At 45.2% G+C, this 7,781-nt stretch overlaps 1 long non-coding RNA gene across 1 annotated transcript in view; it reads right to left on the bottom strand.

Annotated features, from left to right (window-relative positions):
- Positions 1 to 5,371: 5,371 nt before the first annotated feature.
- The window catches only part of LOC132369327 (uncharacterized), a 148,547-nt gene continuing 146,137 nt past the window's right edge, over positions 5,372 to 7,781 (bottom strand). Inside the window, exon 4 of the long non-coding RNA XR_009504331.1 lies at positions 5,372 to 7,138. This is a non-coding gene — a long non-coding RNA (uncharacterized LOC132369327). The remainder of the gene's footprint in view (positions 7,139 to 7,781) is intronic.

Here is a 7,781-nt window from a genome sequence, read left to right as displayed (position 1 = left end):
GCATTCTTGGTCTAGCTAAAGACAGAGAAATCACGAAAGTTGATCTCAGGCGGCCTCGGCCTGCAGCAGCTTGAAGCAGGATTTTGGTTCCCAGCCAGAGATTGAGGTTGGGTCGCGGCCGTGAGAGCACTGAATCCTAGCCACTAGATCACCAGGGACCAGTGGCCAGCGACAAGGCCCTGGCCCTTCGGCTTTGCAGAAAAGAACTCCCACAAAGACGGAGAGTAGTGAAACAAGTAAAGTGTTTATTAGGAGGAAAAAGAGTACAGTACGTGTGGATAGACACATGGGTGGGCTTAGAGAGAGAGTTGCACCCTTGAGGTAGTTTGTATCACGTTTATGGGGCATTTCTTGCAGGTTTCCTTTGACCAATCACCTTGCTTTGCCTGGTTCTGAGTCCGTATTTGGTATATCTCAGGGTCCTCCCCTGTGTGCGCGCACATCTCTTAGCCAAGATGGATTCTAGCAAAGAGGCCTATGGGTAGTTGACATCATTTACTATGAGGTGGCGCCCCCTCCCTTCTTGACCTCCAGGGACCTTTTCTGCACATGTGTAGTCGGGGAGGTCTCCTTGATTTCGAGAATGAGGAATATGTGGTCCTTTATCTCTTATCTGGTCAGGGCCCAGCCTCCTCCATCATCCTGCTTTTATGGAATTTCTGCTATTATGGAGTTTCTGTCCACAGGGGAGAAACTGTTCAGCCTGGGGCCCGTATATCTCCTGCCTCCAAAGCAGCTGTTAGACACTTGTGTTGAGTCTCAAGCCAGCACCCTCTGGGAAGTCATGCTGGACCCCTTCCTCTCTGGCCACCTGATATCCACTCATTTCCCTCCCCAGTCCGTCCTTTTCACATTCTCTCAGGTACCTTCACTTGCCTCCATCTCCAACGTTGATCCATTTTCTCAACAATTTGCGTCTGAAGGACTGCAACAACCTCCGACCTGGGCTTTCTGTTTCCATTCTTGATTTTGACTGTCCATCCTCCACACTGATACCAGAGTGAAACTGCTTTCTTTTGAAATGACATGTTTCCTCTGATGATCATAGTAATCCATGTTCATTGCAGAAATATTAGAAAATTCCCACAGGAGTAAAGGAAAAAATTCTAATCTTCCCTGGTTATTTTTCCACTCAAAATTTGTTCCAGGTTCTCATTTTCTACACAATAAGATCCAAACTCCAATATTGAGTAATCAAGTTAAGACCCTTGTGATTTAGCCTCACCTGCTTCTCCTGATTCTGCCTGACACAGTCTAGCTCATACCCCAAACTCCAGCCATACAACAGCCTTCTAGTCCCCTACACAGTGACCCATGCTCTTTGTCTAGGCCTTTGCAAAACCTTTTAATTCTTCTTCCTGTAAGTGGCTTCTTCTACTATGAACTAGCGAACTCCTATTTGTACTTCAGAACCCAGCTCCAATGTTACTTCTTGGAGCTTCGCCTCCCAAGGCAGACCTAGAGATAATCTCCTTAGTGCTCCCATAGTCATCTATGCTTTCACAGTACTTGTCAACACCTTTCTTGTGGGTTTTTAAAAAAATAGTATGTTGAAATTATTTCTTTACATGTATATCATCCCATCTAAACTGTGAGGTTCTTAAGAGTAGAGACCGGACTTCCCTGGTGGCGCAGTGGTTAAGAATCCGTCTGCCAGTGCAGGGACATGGGTTCCATCCCTGGTCAGGGAAGATCCCACATGCCATGGAGCAACGAAGCCCGCATGCCACAACTACTGAGCTGGTGCTCTAGAGCCCACGAGCCACAACTACTGAGCCTGCGTGCCACAACTACTGAAGCCCGTGCACCTAGAGCCTGTGCTCTGCAACAAGAGAAGCCACTGCAATGATAAGCCCGCACACTGCAATGAAAAGTAACCCCCGCTCACCGCCACTAGAGAAAGCCCACGTGCAGCAACAAAGACCCAACGCAGCCAAAAATAAATAAATGAATAAATTAATTTAAAAAAAAAGAAAGAGTAGAGACCATGTATCTCTGAAGCCTAGTAAAATGCCTGACCCAATTAGGAGCTCAATAAAATGCTTGTTAATCATTAAATTACTTAATTAGTGGTGCCCTTTCCTTTCCCACATCCTTCACGCATTCCACCAATGGCCTCATACAAATTGTTCTACCAATTAAACAGCTGATTTAAATGCTGTTGTTGCTTAACACTTGCCAATCCAAATACAGGATAAACATTTGTGATTTACCACAGTGGCTATTTCAGGGCTAGGCATAAATATTTGCTGAATGACTGAATAAGCTTCCCGCAGACCTAGTAGAGGATGCAGCTCACAGTAAATGGTAAAACATCCTGGTTAGGGATTCAAGGGTCTGGATTCCAGTCTCTGCTTTTCCAAGCTGTGCAAGTTACCATGGCTCACTGGGTCTTACTGTCCTTGCCTATAAAATGTGGAGGTGGGTCCAGGGGTTCTCCTGGTCTTTTACATTTTTAAAGGGCACTGAACTTATAAATAATCTTACCAGCTGGGATTGAACATGTTAGTGATGACGGCTAACATTCATTAACTAAGGGCTGTAAATGAATGCTTTCATTTGATCCCCCCCAAAACCCTACTGGTTGACCACTATTATTAGCCCTGTTTTATAGGTGATACAATTAAAGCACATAGAATTTAAATACCTCTCAAGATTAATCAGTTAGTGATACAGCTGAGTATGAACTCAGTAAATCTGATTCCAGTCCTGGCTTCTTGAACAGGTCATCTCAAAAGTCCCCGACATTCCCCAAGTCTCTAAACTCATTAACACAAAAGCATAAGTTGCCAGCCTCCACAGCTCTGTATTAGGCATGTAGGGTGTCTAAGCCCCATACTGCTGCTAGCGGGTTTCAGAGGTTATATGAGCATGACAGAGTGGGAGGAGCTTGGACCAGGAACTACAAAACCTGAAAGTGAGCCCCAGGTCTGTGTCGGGCCAGCTGTGGGAACCTGGGGCCCCAAATTCAGTGAGTCTCAGTATTCTCCTCTCTAAAATGGTAACAATGCTAATCATGTCTGTACCTCCTACCCCACAGCACTGTTCTGAGGATCAAAAGAACAAGAGTATGTGAGAGTGCTTTGTAAATTGCAAAGTGCCATACAAATATGAGTTATTATTATCTCCAGCTGGGGTTGTCTGGGACTACTTCAATAAGGGCATTATAAATGATTGATAAGACTTTATGTGGTATTTGTGCTTTAAGAGAGAACAAGTCTTAAGTCAAATGACTGAAACTCTGGTATGGAATGTTGGTTGCAGCATCTAGACAGCGGGATTTGGGCACGTGAATAGGGGGTTTGGGCCCAAATCCAAAAGACCAGTCGGCTTAACTTAGATTCCAAGGTTAGGAATTGCTATTAAATGTTGATTATTATTTAGTTATTCATTGAACAGGTCAAAGAAAGTAATAATACTAGCAAATATTTATTTGAATGCTTACCTTGTATCAGGCATTATTGTACATATTTAATATCTCCATATATTTAATTCTTAATCCAGTGAGATGAATATCTCTATGGGGAATATGACTATCCCATTCTCCATATGAGAAAAATAAGGCTCAGAGAAGTTATGAAGCTTTTCTAGGGTCACACAGCTAATAAGTGGTGGAGCTTGGATTTGAACCCAGTCTTTCTGACCCCTAAGCCAGAAGGAACAAGGAAGGGATGGAAAGAGGGAAGGAAAAAGGAAAGGAAAGAAGGAAGAAAGGAAGGATGGAAAGAAGGAAGTCTATATACTGAATACTCCTCGGGTGTATTTTTCTGAGACCCTACCAGACAGAGATCTAGAACCCAGTAATGTCCAAATGAAACACGTCCTGACGGAGTCAAAGAAAGATCTTTGGGCCTATCCTTGCCATAAGGTAGAGCGTGTTCATCTTCACATCTATGGACTGCAATGGAACCACTACCACCGTGATGAAAATATAAACTGAGTGCTGTGGAAACGCGGCGGGTGGGGGCAGGCAAGGGTTGGGGACTTGGTAGAGGTGATGCCTGGGTGAGTCTTCGAGAATTCATAGGATCCAGCCAGGCAGAGCTGGGAGAGGAGGCGGGAGACCACATAATGCGGGTGGCGCTACAAGTAATCCAGTAGTATTACATGGAAAAGACAGTGGGGGAGAGGCAAGGTATGAGGCTAAAAGTGCAAGTAAGATCCAGGTCATGTGTGCCAGGAAGCCTCTCTGACAAGTCAAGAAGCTTGCACCCCATCCTGTAAATGACAGAGAGCCGTAAATGGTCTTAAGCAGAGTTAGGTTTATAATTTTGATATTCACTCTGCCTAGAGTAGGGAGGCTGGATTTGATGGGTAGAGGGCAGGGCAGGAGGTAGGAAGAGTGTTCAAGATTCGATTCCACTACTCCAGACAAGAGATTACGAGCTCTGTAACTAGGGAAGTCACAATAGAGCTGACGAAGGGACTTCCCTGGTGGTCCAGTGGGTAAGACTCCATGCTCCCAATGCAGGGGGCCCGGGTTCGATCCCTGGTTGGGGAACTAGATCCCGCATGCATGCCACAACTAAGAGTTCACATGCCACAACTAAGAAGTCCACATGCTGCAACTAAGACCTGGCACAGCCAAAATAAATAAATAAATAATATAATAAATAAATATTTAAATAAATAGAGCTGATGAAGAGACTGAAGAGATATTTAGGAGGTATTTTTAGGTGCATTTAGTGATTAGATTGAAGTGGAGTGGCTGCCACTGGAAATGTCTCGGTTGATACCTGTGTTTCTTGATTCAGTGACTGGAGAAGCTATGGCACTGCCAGCAGGGGTTTGGAGTGCTGGAAGAGGGGCAATTCAGAGAAGCGGATTTGTCCAGCAGCAGACTGGAAAGAATAAACATGAAACAGTGGGAAGCAGTCTGGGCTAGAGAGATTCATTTGATTTGTTAAAAAATAATTTATCGGGGGCTTCCCTGGTGGCGCAGGGGTTGAGAATCTGCCTGCTAATGCAGGGGACACGGGTTCGAGCCCTGGTCTGGGAGGATCCCACATGCCGTGGAGCAACTGGGCCCATGAACCACAACTACTGAGCCTGCGCGTCTGGAGCCTGTGCTCCGCAACAAAAGAGGCCGCGATAGTGAGAGGCCCGCGCACCGCGATGAAGAGTGGCCCCCACTTGCCACAGCTAGAAAAAGCCCTAGCACAGAAACGAAGACCCAGCATAGCAATCAATCAATCAATCAATCAATAAATCTTTAAAAAAACAACAACAAAAACAAACAAACAAAAATAATTTATCAACTACAGTGTGTCAACATTTGGCTAAGTGTTAGACTTGGAAGTCAGGCTAGAATAGGTTATGTCACAGTAACAAACAATCCCCAAATCTCAGTGGCTTCAGACAAAAAGAAAAGTTTATTTCTCAATCATACTACATGTCAAATATGTGTTGTTCAGGGGCTGTGTTCTACATCATCACCCAGGGACCCAAGTTGACAAAGTTGTATCATCTTGTAACTTCAGCATCTAGAACACAAGTCCTCCTCAGTCACCTTGGCAAGAGAAGAGAGAGACTAAAGAATCACGCATGGCCTTCTACCCCCTGAGCTGGAAGTGACATACATCATATCTGCTCACATATCACTGCCAGAGATGGTTTCATGGCCCCACCTAAATGCAGGGGCTGGGAAATGTAAAGGAACAAATATTGTTTGTGGTGAGCATTACTGTCTCTGCTGTATCAGGCATCAGAGTATGAGAGGTGAGGACATCCAGGAGAGAAAAGATGGTGTCAATTAAGGTGGAGCCCATAGAGTGAAAAGAGAGTGGTGAAGGGTGAAACCTCCTAGGAGTGAAAGGTGCAGGAGGAGTGGAGGCCAAGGAGGAGCTGAAAAGTGACATTAAAAGAGATAAGAGCTAGGAGCCAATAGCCTCACTCACACCAAGGGTCTGCAAGGAGGTCCAGGGTGACAAATGCGGCCAGAGCAGCAGTGGCATAAAGACTGACGCTTCCTCTACATTTGGCGATCAAGAGGGGTCTGGAGAACATTTCAATACACATGTTTCTGTGGAGGGAATATTTAACCAGATTATTGTTGTAGAAAACATGGTGGCTCTAGAACTATGTGGGAAAGGGCTGTGTTCCCATAGCCCCTAGATGTATTCTAAAAGTAATGGTGGCAACTCAAGGAGTCCATCTATATCTCGCAATATTATTTAACATGCTTAATAAATTTTTAGTTGATGACTATCTAACTGGGTAAGATAAGACCTGTAAAAGTACAAGCCATGATCACTGAAATGGCCCTCAAGCTTTGTAAACTGTCAAACGAAAAGATATGTTTACCTATTATTCATTAATATCCTTGTGTAGTAGCAATACCAGCACTTGAGAAGTTTATCCAAAGTACAGTTATTGCTAACTAATAATCCTTGGATTTAATTGGGAGCTCACATTTGTGGTTTCCTATTGTCCCAGGAGAAGAGGGTCTCATTACTTCCTTTTTGTTTTTTCTCTTGAGAAAACTGACCTAAGGAATAAATGACTAGTCCATGATATTTTGACTATATAGCTGTTGAGAACTTCTGGGAAAGAGGAGCATGGAAGAGACATTTGTTGAGTACCTGTTACATGCCAGGCAATTCCCATACATAATTTCCCTCAATCTTCACAACCACTCAGGAAAAGAGATCTCTTTTATCCTCATTTTACAGAAGTGGCAAAATTGAATAGAAGGCCCCAGTTTGCAGACTCCAGGGGCTCTGTCCCATTTGCTATCAGCTGAGTGGAGCCTGAAAGTGGGCCCCCATTTCCATTTCTCACAGGATGGCTGTGGATTTCTCAGTTCCCATCAGTCCAAAGCCAAGAGGAGGCAGATGAAAGGCATCCCGGATCTGTGGACAGCTGCTAAGCCTTCCGAGGGCCGGACTTCCAGCTTCTAGCCACATGCACGAAAGGGGCTGTTTCCATCTGCCCACCTGTCAGGCTTCCCCTTGCTTGGGCTTCTTTCCTCCCTCCTTGGAGTTTCTTCAATAAAACATTTCACTCCCTTGCAAAGCATCTCTCCTGTGCGGCATGGGGAGGGCCCAGTATGGTTCCATTTAGCTCACCGGGGATGAGGAGGCATCCTCCCTTCACATAACTCTCCCAGCAAGTGGTATCTGTTTCCTCTCCCTCAAAACTATGGAAAAAAAAAAAAAAAAACAAACAAGTTCTGGTTAACCTAGCCTTCCAACCCACAGATCTCCTGAGTCCCACTCCCACAGTCTCTGCATCACCCTGGATCCTTAGACTCCTGACTCCCAGAAAGGCTGAAGGGAGGGACCGAGTGTGGAGCCACCTTCTGGCCATGCATTGAACTGCACGTTTCTTAGTAGGTGCTTCAGGGAGGCAAGAGGCTCTGGCCTTTCTCTCCAGCGGGCTGCTGTCACCTCCCCACAAATACTCCTGGGAGAAGCAGAATCAACTCTGCCCAAGACCCTCTGGGGTGAACGGACACATCAGGAAGTCCACACGTGGGGAGGGACAGATCAAACTTTCCAAACTGTACAGAAGTTTGGCTTTTGGCAGGTTCCCCTTTCAGCATCTTCCCTTCCCCCTCCAGTGCCCAAGGCTGGATCCTCTCCCTGTACCTGTTTTAGTCTTTCTTCTTTAAACTCCACCAAAGGACTGACCAGAGTCACCCGGGAGGCTTGAGAAAGCACAGATTGTTGGGGCCCATGCCCAGAGTCTCTGATTTGCATTTCACTGAGAATTTACATCTTACTGAATTTCCATTTGTTCTTAACCCCGGTTGCAAATTTGAATCACTGTTTAAAACTATA

This window comes from Balaenoptera ricei, chromosome 1, assembly GCF_028023285.1.
Source record: "Balaenoptera ricei isolate mBalRic1 chromosome 1, mBalRic1.hap2, whole genome shotgun sequence".
NCBI lineage: Eukaryota > Metazoa > Chordata > Mammalia > Artiodactyla > Balaenopteridae > Balaenoptera > Balaenoptera ricei.
The sequence above is the reverse complement of the archived record's forward strand: the minus strand, read 5'-3'. Positions and strand labels throughout refer to the sequence as shown.